This window comes from Rhinolophus sinicus, chromosome 17 (genome assembly GCF_057876585.1).
Source record: "Rhinolophus sinicus isolate RSI-liver-muscle chromosome 17, RSI-T2T, whole genome shotgun sequence".
NCBI classification, from domain to species: Eukaryota; Metazoa; Chordata; class Mammalia; order Chiroptera; family Rhinolophidae; genus Rhinolophus; species Rhinolophus sinicus.
The window spans coordinates 172,754,291-172,777,470 of NC_142517.1; the positions used below are offsets into that span (position 1 = coordinate 172,754,291).

The following is a 23,180-nucleotide window of genomic DNA, read 5'->3' on the forward strand; positions in this document are numbered from 1 at the left end:
TAATGCTATTATAGTTCATTAAGATGATACACGATTGGATTGTTAAATACTTAGGGGTCTGAAAACAAGTTAGGACAGGAAAAGTACTTTAAGTTTGTAGGAAAGGGGGCTGTAAGGTGTAATAACAAGTGCATAATTAATATCTGACATAGAAATATAATGTCAAGTATGAATAAGAAAACACCTCCAGCTGCAACACTCATCTTTTTGGAAGCACTGATGCCCTGAAGCTTCTAATTAATGCCAGGATTTACATTGAAACTGCTTTGCCAAGAAGTTCTAAAAATAGTGTCTAGAGCAACTTAAATCTTTAAAAGAGCTCATTTCCCATTTTCCTGTTCCCATATTTATAAACGATATCCTGTAATGTTCCAATTATAGGAAAGGTTCATTACCATTTATAGAAATATAACAGTGACATTGTGTATCAGAAAACAAAGAATCTACAGAGGAAAAGAATTTAGTTCCAATGAGCAACCCAGCCCTATTATTTTATAACATTAAGCATAATTTATTTTCTGTATGTGTACAGAATCATATATATAGTGATAGTTATAATAAGATTAGCCACAGACATTATCTCTGTGTGTGTGGTGTGTGGGATGTTTGTGGCTAATATTACTAAATTACTAATATTACTAAATCTGATAGGATCTGTTTAAATTACTTTAACATTCCTAGTTCTCTGGCCAATGGAACAAGAACATGGGGGCTAAATCAATACCCTCAATTCCCAAGAAAATTTAGTATGTTTGACTTTGTATGTTTGACAGATATCCGTAAGTCCATCTTTACAGTATTTTGTTAGATTGCCTTTCAAATTTCTTTATTCAGAAGTTATTTCAGTTATGTATCATTTGAAATCTTTATCATTATTGTTAACATATTCATATTATCCTTGACTTCATTGGAAACCCAACATGTTACTTTCATTAGGTCATGAATGTTCTTTTGTAATATATGCAATACCTGAAAGTAGAGCCATCCAAAGTTTTGATAGGTGGCAGCACAAGTGGTTGGTGTATCATCGTAGTACCCTGGATGACAAGAGAACATTCCTGTGAATTTGGTTAAAATGTTATTAGTGAATAGTGGGATTTTACAGAACTTAAGGTTATATACTGGTGTGTGTTTTTTGTTGTTGTTAAAATCATAAACATATATATATTTTTAAATGCTGCCTTTTAATGGGGAGTTGGGAGGAGATACAGCAGGCACGTTTAAGTTGCCACCATGCTAACCTGGAAGTAAACAAGAACTTTGTTCTTGGAACCTCATTTCTTAAGAATGAGGGTCGTAAGGGGCACAGACATGAAGGATGGTCCCTGTTGTTCAAGATCTTAACTCCAGAAAGTGGTAGATACCCTGAAATGTTTAAGAGAAGGATTGTTCCTGGAGGGATATCTTGGTCAAATGATTCTGAGGGAATGAGGTGGATGGTTCAAAGTACAGAAAGAGGCTCAGTGTGATCCATGTGGAGTGAATGAGGGTAAAAGAATGACAAAGACCTTATCAAAGTGGGAACCAGTCTAGACCGTGTCAGTAATGAGATTTAACTCTCCTTAAATAGAGGGAATTACTAACAAGTGAGATTCGTCCTCATGTACACGTATATAAACATGTTTTACATGCGTTTTTCAGATTCAAATTAATGTTGAAAGGAAGATACAGGTATAATCTAGTTAACCTTGCTTTGTATTTACATAGTGTTTGGACTTGTACAACTTCAAAAATGTCTAATTTTCATTTGCAAATTATTTATCTTCATTAGCTCATATTGGGGTTTGAGATGTTTTTATTGAACTGACCCTTATGAATTATCAATTTGCTGCTACTTCTAACAATAATTTCTGAATTATTGTCCAGGAGTTCTATGAAGTCAATAGGGATCTTTAAGTGAAAACTCAAAAGCATTAAGAAAGCTACATTGAAAGCAATCTCTGCAATCAAATATTTTGTGAATTAAAAAACATTTTAATAACTTTGTAAAATTACTTTGTAAATTTTTACTTCACATATTTTAATAATTTATTATATAGTATTATAAATTGTCTAGTATATGTTAGGATCATGAGCTGATCGCATTTAAGAAATGTGTTTTTTTACATTAACAGACACTCTTGCAGAATATTTAGGATCTGGATTTTCTATAAGCTATTTTGGAAAAGCTAAAAACTTTTTCAGTCACATTCTTTACTAGCATACATAAGGACCTCAGAAGGTCAAATCTGAAGTTTATTTTGAGTATTTTTCCAACTTGCTAGAAAATGCCACTAGAAATAGAAATGACTTGATATGTTGTTGTTGTTGTTGTTGTTATTATTATTATTATTATTATTATTATTTCTGCATAGTTTGATAGATTTCATTTGTCATTACAGCTGAAAATGTTTTGTGAAAATCTTCCCACCCTTTCAGTGAGCTGAAATCACTGGAAAACAAGTATATCAATGGTTACTTCTGGCTATCAGAAAAATTGCTGATGAGTTAATTTGGGTTAGTAAATGTGTTGCACATATTAATAAAATGATGTGCTTGTATTTGTGGTCTTACTTCCACTTTCCTCTGAAAAATATTAGTATCTATAGTACCGAAAATATACTAATATCCAAGAAGAGAGGATACAAAGAAAACATTGTAAAGCCTTAATGAAAATGATAGAGATACCTAGGAAAAAAAAACTCAAAAGAAAACTAATTTTGTTCAAGTAGCACCATTGGTTGAAGTGATCATACAATGAGATCAAAATCAACTAAACCTTAAAAACACAGAATAAAAGTATAGCAAATAAGAATACACATAAACCTTCTTGATGTAATGCTGCCATGGGGAAGCATAAAAACTAAGCGAAAAGAAAGAAATGCAAACCTAAGTATATTTTTAAAGAGGAAATCAGAAACATATTGGTTAAATTCAGCTGATGGGTATTAGCAAACAAGTGGCTTCCAAAATGATGGATTATACGAAAGACAAACTCCTATGCCTTCTATTATGTTTTTATGTATATGAAATAGTTTTACCACAGTGGAAAGACACTGTCTCTTTCAAAGGATTTGTAAGCTAACTAAATTATTTTAAATATGCAAAAGATTATAAAAACACACACAACAGATGTCATTATACATTTGTCTAAACCCATAGAATGTAAAACACTAAGAGTGAACCCTAACGCAAACTGTGGGTTTTAGGGGATAATGATGTGTCAGTGTAGATTTATCAATTGTAACAAATGCACCACTCTGACATGGGTGTTGAGATTGAGGGAGGCTGTGCACAAGTGGGAACAGGGGAGCTATGGGAAAACTTTGGTCCTTATCTTCAGTTTTGCTGTGAATCTAAAACTGGTCTAAAAAAATAAAGTCTATTAAAAAAAATGTACACATGCACCTGAATGGAATTATTTGTTTCTTCCTCATTTTTAAAAAAAAAGATTTCAGTGTGTATTTGATGGGACTTTTTAAATAAAGGGTAATGGAAATTTAAGGATATGATTCTAAGCATTATTAACTGGTGTCCTTGTTCTCAATGAGACATGCTATTCAGACATTCCCAGTTCTAGAAGAGAATAAAACATATTCTCTCTTTTCCCTGGACCACCTAGCCAAAAAGAGATAGTCCTTCTCTTACGTAATTATAAGCAGAAAGTGGCTTAACCATAATTCTACAAAATCAAGCCACTGCTAGCCAATTAGAAACAAATGTTTCAGAGGAAAACTTTATTTCATTTTACATACAAATTTGCTGTGATTCATAATCAGGGCAATGCAAATTGAAACCACAATGAGATAACACATATGCCTACCAGACACTTTCATAACATTAAAAATTAAAACAGCAAAACTAATATATTGCTCGGAAACACATATATGTATGGTAAAGCCATAAAGTAATGCAATAGAATGATTAGTACAAGTTTAGGACAATGGTTTACCTCTGGGGACATATGTGTGACTTAATCAGGGAGGAACATGATGGAGAAGCTGCGTTTTAGGTATACAGTCAGTCATTTCTTTAAATAGTATATTTATGCTATACGTTATCTATATGTATGAGATTTAAAAAATTGTCAAAAGTTTTTTCCAAACAGTATGAAGAGTGTGGTCCCTTACTATGGAATCATATATTTGTTGGGGATTCATGGATCAAAGTAAAATGCAGTGTGTTGGGTCAGGTCAGTTGGGTGGCAGAGGGAGCTACCTGACACAGTACCGATCTACTTTGAAAGTTTACTTCCTTTTGTCAGAATATTGTTAAGATTAGACCGAGGATTTCACAGGTAAATCATAGTCATATGCACAATATAAACTTAAATTTTACAAATATGATTTAGGTGTGTGAATTCTATTTGACTTTAGGTTACTTTCCTGGTTATATGGTGGAAATTGTGGAACACCAATGATGAACAACCTGTGAATGAATGTGAGTGTGTGTGTGTGTGTGTGTATGTGTGTGTGTTTGTGCGCCCGCGTATGTGAGCATTTATCCCTGCGTTCAATGAAAGAGGAGTCAGTAAAATTTTATTTTATGAAGTTCCTAAAACCTAAATTAGGATGATTCAGACAGGGAAAATGTGCTCCCAAATCATAAAACAAATAATTCTCAAATCCAGAATTAGAGTAGAATACAAATATATATGTCTTTTTATTTATGTGTAGTTCAGTGTGAATTTGTGCTTTATTATTTAGGAGAATCACTTGATTTAAACATGTGCCTTGTTCACTCTTTTATTTTGTTATTGTAAATTTGAATCTAATCATGTAGTCATGTCTTAATTTCACAATATCCAGAGTTCAGTAAAGAGACAGCTGTTTTTTGAGGACACACCGGGAGCATTTAAGCAGCACCTCCCTCTGCATGCTGAGCTTGCTCTGACTGATTTGGTAGGTGTGAAATGAGCGAAGGGATTTGCATTTTACCAAACAGCTCTGCTGCTTTAAATGTGGTATGATTCCTGTAGCCCAATTTCTGGTCTACCTTTTGAGAAACTGTCCTAGACAAAAACTTGCCAGTAGATCAGACTCTAGGAGTTCCACTTAAATGGAAAGTCTTTATCTTGACCAATTGGTTCCAAGCCTTCGAACATGATGATTACTCAGGAGGTCATGTTTGCTTCTCACAACTTCACAAACACTCCTCACCTCTTATCAGAAGGAATTACCCCAAGGGATAGCACTCAACCCATTTCCCAAACAAAACACCCGATAAAGTTTTCCTATCCTAATGTTAGGCCAAGCAGCTGGAAGGCATTTGCATACTAACTATTGTCCAGGGCCAAGGAGCCAAAGTATCTCCACATCTTAATTAATACAGTTCGTGCTGGGTTTTTATTTCCTAAACTTTCTGGCAAATAAAATATGTCTTACTGGGCCAATTTATCTTCCTTTATAGCCTCTCCTTTTATCTTTTCTCTCTTTTCCTCATTTTACTCTGTTCACTCCACCGCCCTCCTTTCCCCTCCCCCCCCCACACACATTTTCTGGTTTCTTATACGTTCAAATTCCATCCCTCATTCTGATTTTATATCAGTCTTTTTACTCAATAAGCAATAATTACTAAATAAATTACATTCCTACATTCACATGTACTATTTTTTCTCTAGATGAGAATTTTTCCGAATCTTCCCTGTTCTCAACTTCCTAATCTTGTTCCTTTTATTTCTAGTTTCTTCAACTTCTGGGTGAATCTCTAAACCCTTCACCTTGCCACCAAGACACTGTCACAGGCCCTGTAATAGAAGGAGCTGTTCTGGTTTTACTCTAGGGGAGCAAAGTTTAGGGTGCGTAAAAATTTTAAATTGTATGTTGAAAAACATGCAATTAAAAGATATGATACATGTAAACATGGGGCAAACATCTGCTCCTTTAAAAACAAATAACGTGAGGACCTAGGTAGTGAAAGGAATTAGTTAAAATAGGACTAATCAGAGAATTGTTCATAACATTTGTTTGTGGGCAACATCATGAATTACAAAGTGGATTTATAGTCATAGTTCATGCTGTAGGCTAGCTAATTATGTCTCTGATGTTACTGATGATCAAACTCTTGGAATAGAGAGAGTTAACATAGTCAAGGTGATACAGAATATATAAGAGCTGAAGAACCACTAAAACAGATATGTATTTTACCCTATACCTTTAAATCCACTATGTAATGGAAAGTCAATTGTAACAATAACCAAGAAACGTTTTGAGTAGTCAGGATTTTTTTTTTTTAATTTGATTTAGTCTCAGGCAATCATTCAGACTTCAAAACAGCCTTTTCATCTTACAAGTAGCATTCTATTAGAAAAGGCTTGCAAGAATAAGTGGTTCCTCTGCTGAATCTAGATGAGAGTGAACAAGTATATTTTGGCACTGCCTTTTTCTGAACAGGACTACTGGGAGTACCCATTTGTCACTGTATGGTTTGATACTAGCTTGAGAAAGCATGAAGTGTCTTGCTCACTGTGAGAAATTACTCATTTTTGCACTTCAATTTTAACTGCAAAGTACTTAAATTAAAAATTCTATCAAGGCTTTTAGTATATAAACTTTAAGTGCCTTTTCCACCATCTCATCTAGATTAGCTATTGTCACTCTTTTGTCTTTTAAAAATTATTATTAGTTTCAGTTTTATTATTTTTGTCTATCTTAAGCCACTTGGGACAGAGAAAATGTGTTGTGGATATTGGGTTGCCATGATATATATATAAACATACAAAAAATAAATTGAATGTAGACTACTTCTTGAAACAAAATACAGTTTTTGTTAGGGTGTTATTATCACTTATGTTTTGTAATAGTAACTTTATTATAAGTATACTATTTGATAATGACCACATCAAATAAAGTCAGAAAGTTCAAGAAGCTATTTTATTATTTACTTTTAGGTTTCGAGCAATACTTTATTTAGGATGGAGAGTTATTTAATCCAACCTGGTTTGTTGCTTATGATTTAAAACCCAGTTAGTGTGTTATTACATAATATGTTGAAGGGCAGTAAAATTATACCCATGACACATTTTATATACATATTTTAGTGAATACAATGGACATATTTTGAGAATCAATCTTTTTCTCAAAGGAAAATTATTGTTTCCCTGAATGATATACATTTGGGCTCAGGAAAAAAAAATCAACTATAATATTTCTGTGAATGAAATGAATGAACGATTAGCACTATTTTAAAAGAAAATAAAGCTAGCTATGAGTCTCAAACATATGGAGAATCTGAATTGGAAAAAAATATGGTTAGAACTTGTGATTTGTATCAATTCAGAAGAAATATTTTGTGAAAATCCTTCATGAATCTCTCAAACAAATCATGATATTATTTAATGATGAATATGTATTTTGATTTATAAAATATTCCTTTGGTTTGAAGTATGGAAAATTTCTCAAGCTATATGATGATGAAAGGCCATTCACAGTTGGCATTCTTTCTAGAATTATCTTTAAATATTTATTAATCAACACTTTAAAAAGCTTCATAAATTATAGATTAACAAACATGTAACTTGTGACTTATCAAACAGATATATACTTTTTTTTGGCAATTAAACAGAATCTGTATTTTACCATATTGTTTTTTTACAAGATCTATTTACTCTCTTTCAATTTCATAAAGTTTTCTTTTTTTTCTCCTTCTATAGACTTTTTAGTGCTATTGTCCAGAAAGGCAGTAAGTAATGGAGTAAGCTTTTGTTGGGAGGCCACAGCTGGCAAGTCTGCCAGTTTCAACAAAAAATTCTGCCAGTTTCAGCCATCGTTTGGACATTCAGGGAAATGCTTCAACATTTTGTGTTAAAATACTGAGCAATCTTCTCATTTACCCTAGTTTGAAAGGTCACTCGTTGGAATCCAGTGAAACCTGAACACTAAATACATTACAGAAGGCATCTTTACTAATTTATTTTCCTTTACAAAAAAACAGTGAAGGGATAAATATTAGGTTGACCTAAGAATAATAAAATGGTAATTAGTTTCTGAATATTTTCTCTTTGCCAATGTGTAGTGATTCTAACACCTTCAGAATTTCAGCTCTGGCATCTATTGTATCCTGCATAGAAAGTCACTATCCAGTTTATTGGGAAATGGAGACGAATATAAAGAAACATATTTCTTCATTTAATTATGTATTAAGCAAGTTTTAAGCACTTACCAGATGCAGGCCTTTATCTAGGTGCTTAGGACATATTAGTAAAAAGATAGGCAGCAATGCCTGTACTTGTAGAGATTGCATGTTAGTAGTGTGGACAGAAAAGAAACAGTAACATAGAAAATATGTCAATTATAGTAGGTAGTTTGTTGCAAGGTGATTGGTATTATAGGAAAAAGCTAGGACAAACTAAAAGAGATGAGTTTGGGGAGGAGGATTGTGGTGGTATAGGTGTAGGTTTTAAAATAGTGGTCAAGATTAGTGCCATGGAAAACTTAGTATCTGAGTCAAGACAACAGGGAGGTCAGGAACTTAGGCATATGGATATCTGGGAGAAGAGCATTCCATGCTCATGAAAAGAAACCCACAGATAATTTTTAATCCTCTTTTAGATAACGTGTTTAAGTTCCTTTATATTTATACAACTGATAATCAGAAGTACTAGCAAAAAATAAACTTGTCAGGAGGTGAAGGACTCAACAGAAGGAAGAAGAGACCCTGGTATCCAGGAATTGTAGGCCCACAAATAAGAAACATTATCATTTAAAAAAAAATATTCAGGTGCTGTAATGTTGGATATGTGATGAAGATTAGCGAAAAGAAGACATGATAAACTTACAAAGTTACTCAGTTCATTCATTCAAATAAGTAGTCCCTTAATAATTTCTATTATGTTAATCAATAAAGTAATGATACACAATGTTTTGTTGTTTATTACAATTTAATTTAATTCCAAAGAGTTATTCAAATCGGAACTGATATACTGTGATATCCTTCTGGACAGAAAAGCTCATACATGGTATTTACAAACTGTTTTCCTTCCATGATTATAGCATTATGCAGTTATATCTGGGAGAAAAACATAGACCAGGATATAGGACAATCCTTGAAGTCTAAACAGTTTTCAGTAATTAGGAGCAAAGTGTTGTCTATGTGTAACAACCTAACTTTGTTTTTTTTAAGCACATGCTGTTTCAAGACCTATGTCATAGGCTGGAAATCAATCCACTGTGGATACAGTGAACTGGAGTCTCCTCTTTCTAAGTTAGGAATGCACCATGTATATTTAGCTTATTCAAGCTTTCAGCTTCAGAAACTACAGGTAATGTTAAAAAGTTTTGAACATGTAATCTTTTATGGTACATATGGTAGTAGAACTGAGGTAGCTGAGAACTTAAAACTTTGAAGATGCAGACTTTTATGGTACTGGAGGTTGTGATAGTTGAGAACTTGGTGAATAAACTTAGCTTGCAGGGTTAATCTGAAAAATTACATAATTAATGGATTTTTAAAGGACGATTGAGTCATACAGAAACTCAAATATAAACTCTGTTAATTTTGATAAATTTATTTTTAAGGAAGTAAGCTGGAATCTGGTTCATTAAATATGGGCATATATTAATTTTATAATCAAAAAGACTTTCTAAGTCTTTTCTAATAACTTTTGAGCTGATAACATGGAACACAGAACAGGAAATCATTTTGGAAAATGCATAATTAAGGAAGTTAACTATTATGAAGAATTCAATTAATTAAAATGTTAAATAATATTTAGGAAAATCATTTCATGATTTCAACCATCAGTTTGTTTTAGAACTTAATATTTGCTCACATCTTATTTGAAGTCTTTTCTGTTCAAATTAATGAAACCAAACATTCTTCATAACTTCATTCCTAAGAATATCACTTTCTTTAACCACACTTTTCTTTTTATCTTAAAATTGAACAATTTCTGATACCCAGGCATGACATTTGCAGTGGATTCAGATGCAAGGAATCTATCTGTTACATTATGAAAGGTCAAGGTTATATTAGGAGAAGTTGAAAAGAAGATATTTCAGAATATTTTAACCAAAGCACATAAAATTGTGACCTAACTGAATCTGTTAGATTGTTTTTTTTTAAATTTCACGGTTGTTTATTTATTCATTTATTTTTGATGTTTTATCTATAATTCAAGGTTTCCAGATCTAAGAAATTATATAGAGAATATACCTGACTTACTGGGTTTGTCATTTCAGGAAACACCTTAATGAAGGCATTCAGTCTTGATCTTGTGACTGATGGAAAATAGAGTGGCAGCCCGCAGTATACATTGAGAACTTATACTTTGATGGGCCATGTCTGGCATGGCACTGAGATGAAGCTGTTGTTGTCCAGAGCAGGGCCTGTCTTGCTTACCTGTAACACCTACCTAGGGCCTGGTGCATGGGGAGGATTTGCTACACCAAAGGTCCTATTCTAACCCTAGCTCCTCCTAATAGCATAGTCAAATGAGTTCAAATACAAACTGTTCTCTGCCAGGTGTACATTCTGGTGTGAACAGAAATTTCCCCCAATAAAATATATTGCACTAAGAACAGATTTTAGTTTGGTAAATGAAAGAGCAATTCTGGAAGGTCTTATAGATGACATGGAGGAAAACATGCTACTTTTGACCACCTGAGGCCAGAAGGTACTCCTGTGCATATTGTTTGGAGGAAGGTGAAGGTTAGGCAGGGTGGGTGAGGGGATTTAGTGGAAGGAAAGGGGTGTAGAAAGGGAGGTGGGAAGTTACCAATTGCAAATTTTATCTACTGTGTACTTTTTCCCTAGAGCTTTGCAGTGTCGCCCTCTGGTTGATAAGAATAATTTTACAGACCATTTGTTTCTGATGTCCATGTCCGTTTTTGAGGCCTCAGATACCAGATACTTACAAAAGTATCTGAGGTGGCTGAAAAATATGTACATATTGTTTACCTCATTCTAAAAGAATAATAGTCATGCAAATTAATTAGTACAGGTTCATTATATTCCGTGCGGGCCATCATTTATACAAGACTCAAGAACAAGATTTTAGAATCAATTATCTTAAACCCAACCTAAATGGGTGCTGACCATCCTGCTGCACGGGCATTCTTTCATCATATTTTTGAAATATAATACATAAGAAAAAATGTAAGTGTCTACCACTAGGCCGTAGTAAGAAGTCCTTGTAATGAAGACACTTTTGCAAAAACAAAATAGCCACCAAAATTTTGGAGCACTACAAATTGAGTTTAATTTGAGCATTCTTAATGTTCTTCTAATTTTGACTTCTGCAGCTGTTACAGTAGTTAAAATTAAAAATTTCTGGATATCTAAATTTATCTGTAATGTACTATATTCCACAAAATCCACATAAATAACATAAATAAACTTACTTTTATTATCTTTTGTTAGCAGAGATTAGTTTAAATTTGGTGGAACATTATCGTCATTTGACTTTGTGCAACATCAGTAATAAGTAGTTAGGACTTAGGGTTACAGTGGACATAAATTAAAATCAGAGCTTTGTCGATGATAATTGTTTGACTTTGGGAACTCCATGTACTTCATTGAGCTTCATGTGTAAAGGAATGAAAAAAACAACAATTTCTGTTTAAAATACCTTTTTAAGTTGTTACTACGAAGTGCTGGCTGAAGTTCTATAGAAATGGTGATTAACAATATCATTTTTATTGGGTTCTGGCATATATTACTTGATGGCAAAAGTATGATCACTCTGAAAACTTTAGTTACAAATTACTCTTATTCACTCTCCTTGTCTTATACATATTCTAATTGTATGTATGTTGATTGTGGAATGTGCTTTTGCATAGAAACAAATTAAGTTCTCAGTCCTGTTCACAAAAGACTTATTATGAGTACTAAAAGTTGTTGAACACCTACTAAGTACTAAGTGTTGTCCTAAACCTTCCCATGTATTATTTCATGGATTCCTCACAAAACCTAATAAAGCACTCTCATTATCACTATCATTTTATTATAGATGAGAAAGGGGAACTAATAAATGGTGAATTTGGGGTTCATATGTGGATGATCTATATCCAAAGTCCATTAAGATGCACTTCTGTAATATAGCTTATATTTTAACTTTCTTTTTTCTTTTCACTTTTTGCCATCGATAAGAAAGGACTGGGAAACAAAAACATAAACAAAAAATTCTTGCTGAGCACATACACTCATAGACTAACCTGGGAACTTAAGATTATTTACTTGATCATTGTTTCAATACAATGCCACCGTCTATACTTTAACCTAGAGTTCTGGGAACAGCATCCATTAATTCATACTAGGCACGACTAGATAGATATCAGCCACCAATTGGAAAGGGAAGCAGAGTGGTTAGGAGCAGGAGCTCTGGAGCCAGATGGCCAGGAGTCAAGTCCTGGCTCTGCCACTTGGTAGCTGTGTAACCTTGGGCACATTATTTAAGATCTCTGTGCCTCTGTTTTGGAGTTTCTTATCTGCAAATAAAGATAATAATAGCCCCTACGGCTTTTGGGAAACTTAAATGAGTTTATACATGAGTAATGAATAATGTACATGGCACATGGCAAACCTTCAAAGAAATTAGTTAAAAAATCTCAGCAGCAGCAAGCCACCTTTTAAAAAGGAGCTCTCTTTTATGAGTACAGTGTGGAAAATTTCACCCACTTCTGACTTCAGGAGAGTGCTACAGCAGGGAAGGCGGACTCTCCTGTTTGAGGCAAAAAAAAAAAAAAAAGAAAGAAAGGAAAAAGTTATTTGTTCCTCAGATATATTAAGATATATGCATCCATTAATGCATCCTTCATCTAATAATGTCAAGGACAAGGGGTAAAGCTGAAAATATATATATATATATACATTGTTTTTGGCAGGGGGTAAATATATATAAATATACATATATACACATATATAAATATATGTATAAATATACATATATATATACATATATATGTATATATATGTATATTTATATGTGTATTTACCCAAATAAATCTGACAAGTTTCAAGATAGTCTAGTTTGTGAACTGAGAGTGTGAGGAAATTGTGTTTAATGCATTTAAAATGTAGCAATGTCCTTGCTACATACGACATGAATACTGTCTAAAGTGTTATCCATTGCAGGCAATTGCTTCAAACAATTATACCTAAATTTCTATAACACAAATGCATACATAATATTTTTTTGCCTCAGCTAATGAAGTATATTAGCATAGTTAGAAAGAAGACTTAAAAGCCAAAATTTTCATTGAAAGTAAATTTTTGAAGAAGACATATGTACGTTGATCTATGATACATGATAAAACAATTAAACCTGTTACTCTGATACTAGGTTGCCATTATCTAAGTAAAAACAAGTCTCTTATTTATCCTCATGTTTGAAAATAGCTACACAATTAAACTAACAACAAAAAATCACAGTGTTTTACTGATGACATTCTTTTCTGATAGTTTTAGTCCTCCTTGTTTTCTGACATGTTGTTATTTATTTTTCTCTAGTAGCGACCAAAATTCCAATTTTCCCTTCAAATTATCCTTGGAAGGGAGACAAAATTAAGGTTTATGCACAAAATATCTGCAAAATGATTGATCTCGGGTTAATTAATGGACAACGGTTGAAATTAATACTCATATGTAAAATTTATAAAATCAGTATGTGGATATAAGATAAATGTATCTTAGTTTTGATTGATAAAACTAAACCTGTATGCTCATGAATATGTTAATGATCCTCTATGGGACTAACCTGTAAGGAGAGGGACACTCTTATAAGCCATCTAATTGCTATTTAACTATATCACTGCTATTTAACACACCAAATGATATGCTCAGAAATCACTATGGTTTCATGAGAAACACAATTGAGTTCAGATTAACCTACACCTAATAGATAAATAACTACAGATTTATACAAAAGTTTATGCTATATTAACATTTTTAAATTAAAAAACATGTCCCATGTTAAGGGGAATGAATTTCTCTGAAAATTTGGCTCCATTCAACAATCTCAGTGAAGTATAGAGCCATAGCCTCAATACCATAGGGGTTATTAATCTATTTATTTAGATTGATGTTGGGTTGAGTTGAGATTTTTGTCCTTTTGACTGTAGTAAGACAAAAAACTTACACATTTATTTAAAACAATGAAGGAATAAGAAGATAAACTGTTTTACATTTTAAAAATAAATAAACTATTGTGACTACTTTTGTAAGAAATAATATATTGGTGAGTTATTTTTACGTAATTTTATCTCATTCAAATAGACAAAATAATTTGAGGAAAAAAAGAAAGAAACATGCTCTAGGAAAATACTTGCAACTTGTCGTCTGATTATAATACTAATAACCTAATAAAACATAGACTTTAACTCAGGTCACAACCAGTGACTCTATTTTATTTTTTAAGAATAGAAAGTAAGGCTTTTATTGCGTTTTTTAAAATTAAATTATTTTTTCATATATAGCTTATTCAATTAAAAAAGAATAATTTGATTTTGAGATTTCTCAAATATGGGAGGTTGCAAGGATTATTTGATCTAATTTAATGAAGAATATTATAATCTTCATTAGACAAAAATAATCTGAATTTATTGATGACTTTTCTGTTTAAACAGAATTGCAATAGAATGTATAAAAATGTATTTCTATCATTTAAATGCATTTTGGTGATTTAATCGTCACATATCTAATTCATAGGTTCTTTTTTCCTAAATCACACTAGCTCAATATTCATATTCCAAATTTTACAACTAAATGTATTCTACTTATTATTTCTTCAATGTTATACTTTAAACTAACATTGTATATATATCTTTAAAATTATAAACCAACTTATAAGTAGGGAAACTAAAATTAAGGTGTGAAAACTATCCATATACTTTGAGTTGCATAACCACTACTGACAAAAGAATTTGGGCAGGAGTGTTTGTCTATGTGCGTTAATGATTGAGATATCTGGTTAGTATAAGATCTGATCTTGTGTTTTTGGTAAATTTTTATTTTCCACTTAATTGCATCACAACATATTCTGACATTAAATGAGAGGATTTTTTGACATCAATTAATGGTGCAGCAGTCAGTTGAAAAGAGAGCTTTCCTGAGAGCTTATAAACATTTTATAGTTCACGCATAGACTTCAAAACCAGTCACAGACAAATGTTTTAAATAACTGTGTGCTGAGTTTCCATTTTTAAGTGTATTCTCTGACAGTCTGATTGAGTCAAGAATTAAGAGGTGCTACAAACTTGACTCTTCTGAGTGTCTTCTTTTTAACACCATTGCAATGCTACAGTTTATGGGTTTAAAGCTGCTCTGAATCCTAAGCAAAGATAAGGAATAAAGCCAAAGACTTTAAATAATATTCTTTGAATATACTTGTTTTCTGAAAAGTTGGCACCATAATCATTCTATCTGTAAAAACAGAATTATTTTTTCAAGCTGCAGTCAGTCATACAGAGCATGAAATAAGTTTGGCTTAGTGAATCCATATTTTGATCCTTTAAAAATTACTTTGCTAATTTTTCTATGAAGTTCTAAGACAGTTAAAAATTAAGTTACTATCAAATTTTAACCAGGTAAATAAGAATTGAAAGCCAAATATTGTTATAATGATTCCAAATGATCTAAGTTAGAAACATATAATGATATTAACTAAAGTCTCGTGAGTTTTTATGTTTATCAAAGAACTTTTTCACATTAACATAAAGCGTATAAGGTAATCTTTTTTTGTTTTACTATTATTTTGAATTTTTCAGTGAAATTCAAACTTCTGTTACTCCTGAAAACTAATGGTATAATACACGGAAATGTAAAGGTTCTCACAGATAGGCTAGGATGTTGACTCCATTTCAATCTCATTATATCCTAGGCATCAGCAGTGAGTGAAGGACATACACACACCTTGGTCATTCCTTACCATAATTTTTAAAATTACAGACCCAGTCCAGTTTTAATTTCTTTTTATTTTCCTGTGTTTCTATTTTTTCAAAGTCAATGGTTTTAATATATTCTAAAATTTAACATATTTCAACTAATAAACATTTGGTATGTGATATATATATATATATATATATATATATATATATTAAAGACCTTGTAGCAATAACCAAAGCATATTTCTTAAAGATATTGAATGTCATAGGTAAAACATATTTTAGCTCACTTTACTCATGTCATTTTTCAAATCTATGTTTCATTTTACATATTTAGAACAGGATTTATACTCTGTGCATTGATTTTATGATGCTACAGGGAAATATCATCTAGAAAAATAAATTAATTCTTTATAGCAAAAAGCATGCATGGACGCTCTGACATTTTTTTATCATTAAAAAGAGCAAGCACCACAATATAATAATATGAATTTTTATTTCAAACTTTCAAACATTTGAAATGTTTATTCAGACATTATTTTCTCAAATAATATTTGCCTAATGACCCTCAATATTCATTGCTTAGTATTTTTTTTAAATAAAGACAATAATCCATACTATTAATACAGGCACAAAAATTTAATGAAATTATGCAATGAAATTATGGGGCTTTGGTTAGCAATCAGACAAAAATTAAAGAACTTTGGTGTGGTCCTTATTATAAAACATGATATTAATATAATACCTTCTAAAATAATAATCTAAATAAAAAATAATGCTCTTTTAAATTTTGTTACTAACCCATGGCATTGGGTTAGGCATTTAATGTGTTCTTTCCATTTCCTCCTCTAATTATCTAATGGCAATTTACAAGGTCACATTCTAAAAACACTTTTTCCATTTCTACCCATGTGTCAGGGAACTCAATACAATTAATAATATTAAGGATATAGGGAATCAGCCACAATACTTTTTAAGAATCACAAAAATAAGACTTAATTGAAGTTTACATTATTTGGAGAAATTTGTGGAGAAAAGTGAATTGAAAATTACCATCGAGTTACTCAGAATGTGTGACTAAGTATAGGATTTCTCCATTGAAGAACATTTTGCAGAGTATAATTTCATTTAGGTAAGAAAAAATATATAAATTATGTCAACCAATATAATTGAACTCATATCTGATATCTATTTTTTTCTTAGCAACAAATGTGTGATATCTCTATACCAACAACTTATTACGTAGACACTAGTTTTTTAGTGTCCAGGACAGTCTGTACCATGGAAAGAAGCATTAACAGATGTTTCATTGCCACATTTCAGTAAGTTTTATCCTGAAAATTCTTGCTTTAAAATACACATTTTAATTTCTCTGTTTAGTACTCATTTGAGAAACCTTTGTTACTTTATTCACAATTATCTCAATATCACTCTGTTCCCTAAAAAGATTACAGAGGGATACCAGAAAAATCCAAGTAACACATTCTGCTAGCTAAAGAGATTTGAAATTAGAGTTAATATAGAAATCTCAACATTTTCTCAACCCTGGCTGGTGTTTTTCCTTTTGTAGTCCACCCCGTCATCCAATGGAGCGGAAACAGTTCAGGGCTAGCAAAAGAGAGGTTTAAAGACATCTGGCAACAACGAACAATGAAAATTCCATTAGTTCAATAGTTAGAGATAGAGGTGAAAGACAAATAGAAGGCAAATATAATAAATCCAAAGTGATTACTTTTGTTTAAATACTCCATTGCATTCAACTACAGAGTGAGCGAGACTCTGAGACCCCATAAGCAATTATTCTTTCACCCCTTTCTTAGAATACTGATTATGCGGAAAGTTTAAAGACCCTTCCTGGGGTGGAACAATGTTTTCCAGCTGTCAAAACTCAAGTTTAATTAATAGTAGAGCTAATTTTAAAAGGCATTTTCCCTAATTAAGATACTTGTTCAGCATTACGTCTTTTCATCCATTTATATTTTTATTACTTGCCAAATTTATTTTCTAGAACATCACGGTACACAATATTGTCTACTGGTAAAGATTTTGTACATATTTTGGGGTAATAAACTGTAGTTTCTCTAATGTGAAGTAAATGAGGATATGTTTCAACATGATTCCAGTGTCACTAGATTCTGTAGTAGAAACATGGTCAAACTGCATGAGAATACTACCCAGAATAAATATAGTTATTTTGAAAAATGCACTTACCCAGCACAGCTCCTAAGGAAATTCTTGGTGAAATATTCTTAGGATGGAATTTGATTTTCTAAGATTCCGTAGAAGAGATTTAGCCCCAGGCAAGGTGGGGAAGAGTGAAAGCCTGGCAATGTGATCCTGCAGGCAGGGTGAGGTCCAGTCAGCAGAGCTTGATGATCCTAAAGCAGGAGGTGACACTCTGCTGGAGGGAGGGTTGTTCTGAGTAGATTGGAAGTGTTGTCACATTGTATGTGCTCAGCAGCAGAAGGGAAACATCAGAGCTTCCTGTTACATCACTCTGACCCCGCCTGCAGTTAGTGTAAGGTTACTTTCTTTCTCAAATAGCATACCCCAGGAAAGCAGCACTCCTTTCTTATTCTCAGACAAGAGCAAGAAGCAGCCTGAACAGACAGAGATCATAAGCTCTATGAATACATTGTTAGCAGCAAAAACTGGCTGGATTTCACCTTGACTGAGTTGTTAGAACTTGTCAAACAGAGCTGCCTGTGATTTGAAGGAAATCTGAATATCATGCTCTGTTCAAAGAATTAAAGGAGTTAGGGGTGTGTGTGTGTGTGTGTGTGTGTGTGTGTGTGTGTGTGTGTGTGTGTGTTGAATTATACTTTACAAAATATCCAAGGGATCTTTTTTTATTTAACATGCTTTTCTTCATAAGTGAACAAGAAAAATAAATGTATCATTATAATTAATTCTGTGATCCAACTCTTTATTAATTTGGAACTCTAATAATCACAGCTGTTCCCAGGTCAGTTTTCCACAAAGAAATGAGCTTTTTTTTTGCTTTGTTCATGACAGTATGTGTGTATTTCTCATAAACAAAACCATTCCGTGTATACATATACATACATAGAATTATTTTTCATTGTATATGAGTACATGTATTAGAATAAACACCCTTTGCAAACATATTCATAAATTTAAAATAATTGTACGTATTTTAAAATATTTAACTTAATTGTTATCGTCTATAAACTAAAAAAGTAATTTATACTACATTTGTATCTCAAAATGGCCTCAAAAAATGCATACAATTTGTAATTATAATATTATAAAACAATTTAAAATATGTAACATGCATTAATTTTTAAAAAAACGTTTGCCTCAAAACATAATTTTATTCTAAATGTGTTTAATAAATCATTAGAAATGATCAGGGAAGAAAGTTTTAAATTTGAAACGCACTTGTCTTTTGATAATATGGTAAATGTATGAAGATACAGTAATTATAATTCCTGAAACCTAAACAGCGTTATGTCACTTAATTTATCTGAGCATCAGTTTACTCATCTGTAAAGTAGAAGAGATGAATCAAATAATATCTGAAGTCCCTTATATTTCTAAGACTTTGAATCAACAAATTATATAACTTTTAGAAATATGTAAGATATTGTGGTGATTATTCCATTCTTAGTAAATTTGAGATCAGAGGGACTGTGGAATGCGTAAATTACTGCAATTCTGAAACAAAGCAAGATGCTCACACTCCTTGTAGACTAACAAAGGAGGACAAGGCAACATAAAATAAAGGGATATCATATTTCTGAAGCACTCTACTCCTGTTCACATTTTATTACCTGGATACATGGAAGAATTTTATTACACAATCTTTGATGTTAAGATGAACAGGATCAAGGTCAAGAAAAATAGATACATATAAAAAATAGGATACATACTATCCTCTATCAATTATAGTTAAGACATGCGTAAGACACTGAGTTATACTACCTACTTGGTTACTGGGAGATAGAAAAAATTACCAAGGAATTAAATTGCCAGGTTGTGGAATATTGTATTCCCACTTAGGACTTGGTTTGCTTGGCTTGGGAGGCCGCTGAGATGTACATTGTGAGCTATTTTCTTCAGCCCATGGGAAGAAAAGTCAATGATGCAGATTATGAGTGGCTCCACAAACGATGGCTCTTTAATCAGAATACCAATGTAGGGGGTGCCAAGTGAAAGCTTTGCTAAATTCTGCTGTGGAGGGAGCACACTGCTCAGGGAACCACTAAGACAGAAGTAGAAAGCACTGGGACTGGACAACGATACGTGAAATTCCAGTCCTTGTTCTGATACTTTCTTGTGTGTCCTTTGACAAACATTTTAGGTCTTGGTGTTTCCATCTTAAAATTCAGAGCAGAATCAAATACTAGCGTTTAATACCTGAATCATCACAGTCCATGTGTTCTCATCTCCAGTGCTTGGTACAATATCTGAAAGAGGTATCTGATCCCCTAGAAAAAGATCACTATACAGCTTTTGAATTTAAATTATGAAAAACAAAAACTTTTCCCAGTAAATTTGCAAAAGCATTAATATATTTTCCCAAAGATATATTAATTTCATTTGCCTAACACTAGTAATGTCTAGTGAATGAAAAAAAAAAAAAAAATCTATGCTTTGCACTTATGTCATAAGACTCTTAGATCTTAAATGAATGATCTTTCTTCTCTTCTATACATCAAGTGCTAACTGGGAAAGCTAATAGAAGTTATAGTATTTATATTAAAATTATTCATCAGGCACATGGTTATAATCAATGAACTCCTAGATAATTTTTATCAGTATCCTCTATAAGCCCTATTTAGAAATAACAGGCAAATGATATTTCACTAATCAGGCCCTTAAGAGTTGTCATTTTATAAACTCTAGATAAAATAAATGGCATGAGGACTTCCAGGAGCTGCTCTGGGTATGGAGGGATGAGTGAAATGATGGATAATGCAAACTCCTCAAGTATACACCAAAACATGACAACAAATATTTGGGAAAATGCAGTAGAACAAAATAGAAATATTTCAATATTCAGTGAAGTGATTCTTAGGTAATGTGGCATTAATCAGTATATTACCTCAGATATATAATCTTTTATATATATACATATATATTAACCTTTTCCCAGAACAAATTGAAGACACTTGCGATCATTTAAGTAGTGATCAAGCCTATATTTTGAGCTGGGTACTGTAATAGTTGTTGGGAGTTAAAGAAAAATACAATGTGTCCTACTCTCTAGTTGAGAGCGAATATTGTTTTCTATTATTAAAACCAAAGGGCTGATTTTTCACTCTTATTATGCACATAATTTATCATCTTGAGGGAAATTATAGTGTTTTAAAATATTTACCATGAATATCAATTTGAAAAGAGCATAAAACCTTAAATTTGAAATTAGTAACATTTGATCAGGTCCATATGTAGATAAATAAAACTATCTCACCAGTCTATTTATAGTATTTGTTTTAGGATTTTATAATGTGTTTACCCAAGAGAGTCAAACAACATACCAAAAACAATTGGCTAAAAGTCTGCCTATTTTGTTCCTTGATTCTTATTAAGTTCTGGTGGATTTGAATCTTCCAAGGAACTCATTATTTTCTTATAGATATTCATGAGTGTTTGAGCCTCTCCTCCCCCCAAAACGCGTACCTGTTACAAGAATTAAAGAGCTAGCACTAGCAAATGAGATGTGTCATGGACTAATTAAAAATTAATTTTTGTAAACAACAAAATTATAAATGCTCACTTAAATGAGGGTAGAAAATAAACTTTCTCAGGTTAAACACCCTTAATTAGGGTGATCATATGCCCTAATATTTGTTAGGGCAGTCCCAGTTTATATTTCCACACTCAAAAGTGCCCTGGCTTCGATGAAATATTACACATGGTCACCGTAGCCAGAGTTATCCATCCTGTACTCATAAATACTGAAAAAGAGTGAGTAATTCTTTTGGGAAACTCAAATCCCTTTTCCCAGGAAAGTTTAAAATTGTTCTTCCTATTTCTAGGCTAGTTTTAGTTGGCATTGAAAAAGATTCCGTTTTCATCTCAGGATATGTATTTATTGTGAATTTATTCTGAAATACTTCTTATTTGCTGAATATCAATCTTGATTGTGAAATGATTTATTTAACTTTGAGCTTATGCCTGTCAACCTAAGTAGCATTTGATTAAATGACTGTCTCATATTTTGCTTGAAAATGTAATCATTAAAGTCTAAAGAGGCCAAATAGTATGAATGCTTTCCCGGTACAGGCTAGTTTATTCAGCTATTGTATTTATATAACTTGTAAAATTATCAGCAATTTCTATTTTTCTCTTCAATAATTCATTCAGGTTTAACATCACTCTATTATATACAGTGAACGTTTTTGAATACAAAATAATGTGGAAATATATATATATATGTATATATATATATACATATATACACATATATGTGTGTGTGTATACATATATTACATATATTAAAGTATAACACAATGTATTTGCCTAAGAATTCTTAATACCTTCGAGAAAGTATGAGATCCTTTTTATGTTTAGCTTTGAGAAGTTGGGTGTCTGTAGTCTCATCCTGCCATCTAGTGTTAAACATTCTCAAATTACAAAAAGTTGTTCTGTTAACTGATATAATAAAATTCTCTGTTTCTGTAATGCAAAAAAAAATCCCAACATAGGGAAGATTCCTAAGAAGATATTTTGAAGCACATGATAACTAGAGTTATATGTGCAGTACTTATTGTAGACTATACCATTAAAGTATCAATTTACATGTAGTGAAAAAATATGTACTTCCTAAATATTTAGATGCAAAGGCAAACAATCATTAAATAAAATTAAAACATAAGTTAAAATTGCAAATTAAAATGACATTCCATCTTTTTCTTTCAATATATACTGACATATTTGAAATGATCCAAATCTAGACAATTCTGAAGCCTTTGGCTGGGCTACAGTAGACTAATTTCTATATATCTGGTCAGAAATACAAATCAGATCTTCAAAAGCTCACAATAGACTGAAAAGTGTCTCTCACATGGGATAAACGACACCCTCACTATATCCAAACATAAAACGTATTTATCCTGTCACTGTATGTTAGAGAAAAAAAATCAATCATTAATTGACTGCATTCCTGCTCTATCTTTACTACAGCTGACATTTGAGAGAGCAGTATTTGAATGCATAGTAATTACCTCTGAGACCTATTTCTGTAAACATTTGTATCATCAGAAAGCAAAGTTTCTGAATAATAGCCATTCACTGAACACATTAATTGATCACATACCATGTGCCATGTGTTTGGATAGATACTTGGAGTATAAAGTTGGGGAATAAGGACTTTGTTCATGCTCTCCAGGAATTTACTTTCTACCCTCAGGTAGA

At 32.1% G+C, this 23,180-nt stretch overlaps 1 protein-coding gene across 3 annotated transcripts in view; it reads right to left on the bottom strand.

Moving 5' to 3' along the window:
• The window catches only part of CALCRL (calcitonin receptor like receptor), a 90,695-nt gene extending 72,457 nt beyond the window's left edge, over positions 1-18,238 (bottom strand). Inside the window, exons 1-2 of one of the 3 annotated variants that reach the window (XM_074339068.2) lie at positions 18,009-18,238; positions 970-1,037 (exon numbers count right to left, since the gene is read on the bottom strand). The gene's annotated coding sequence lies outside the window, so the exon portion shown is untranslated. Of the gene's footprint in view, positions 1-969; positions 1,059-18,008 lie in introns of those variants that run through there. The other 2 variants (XM_019740750.3, XM_088794619.1) reach the window with 2 other exon arrangements.
• Positions 18,239-23,180: the final 4,942 nt, after the last annotated feature.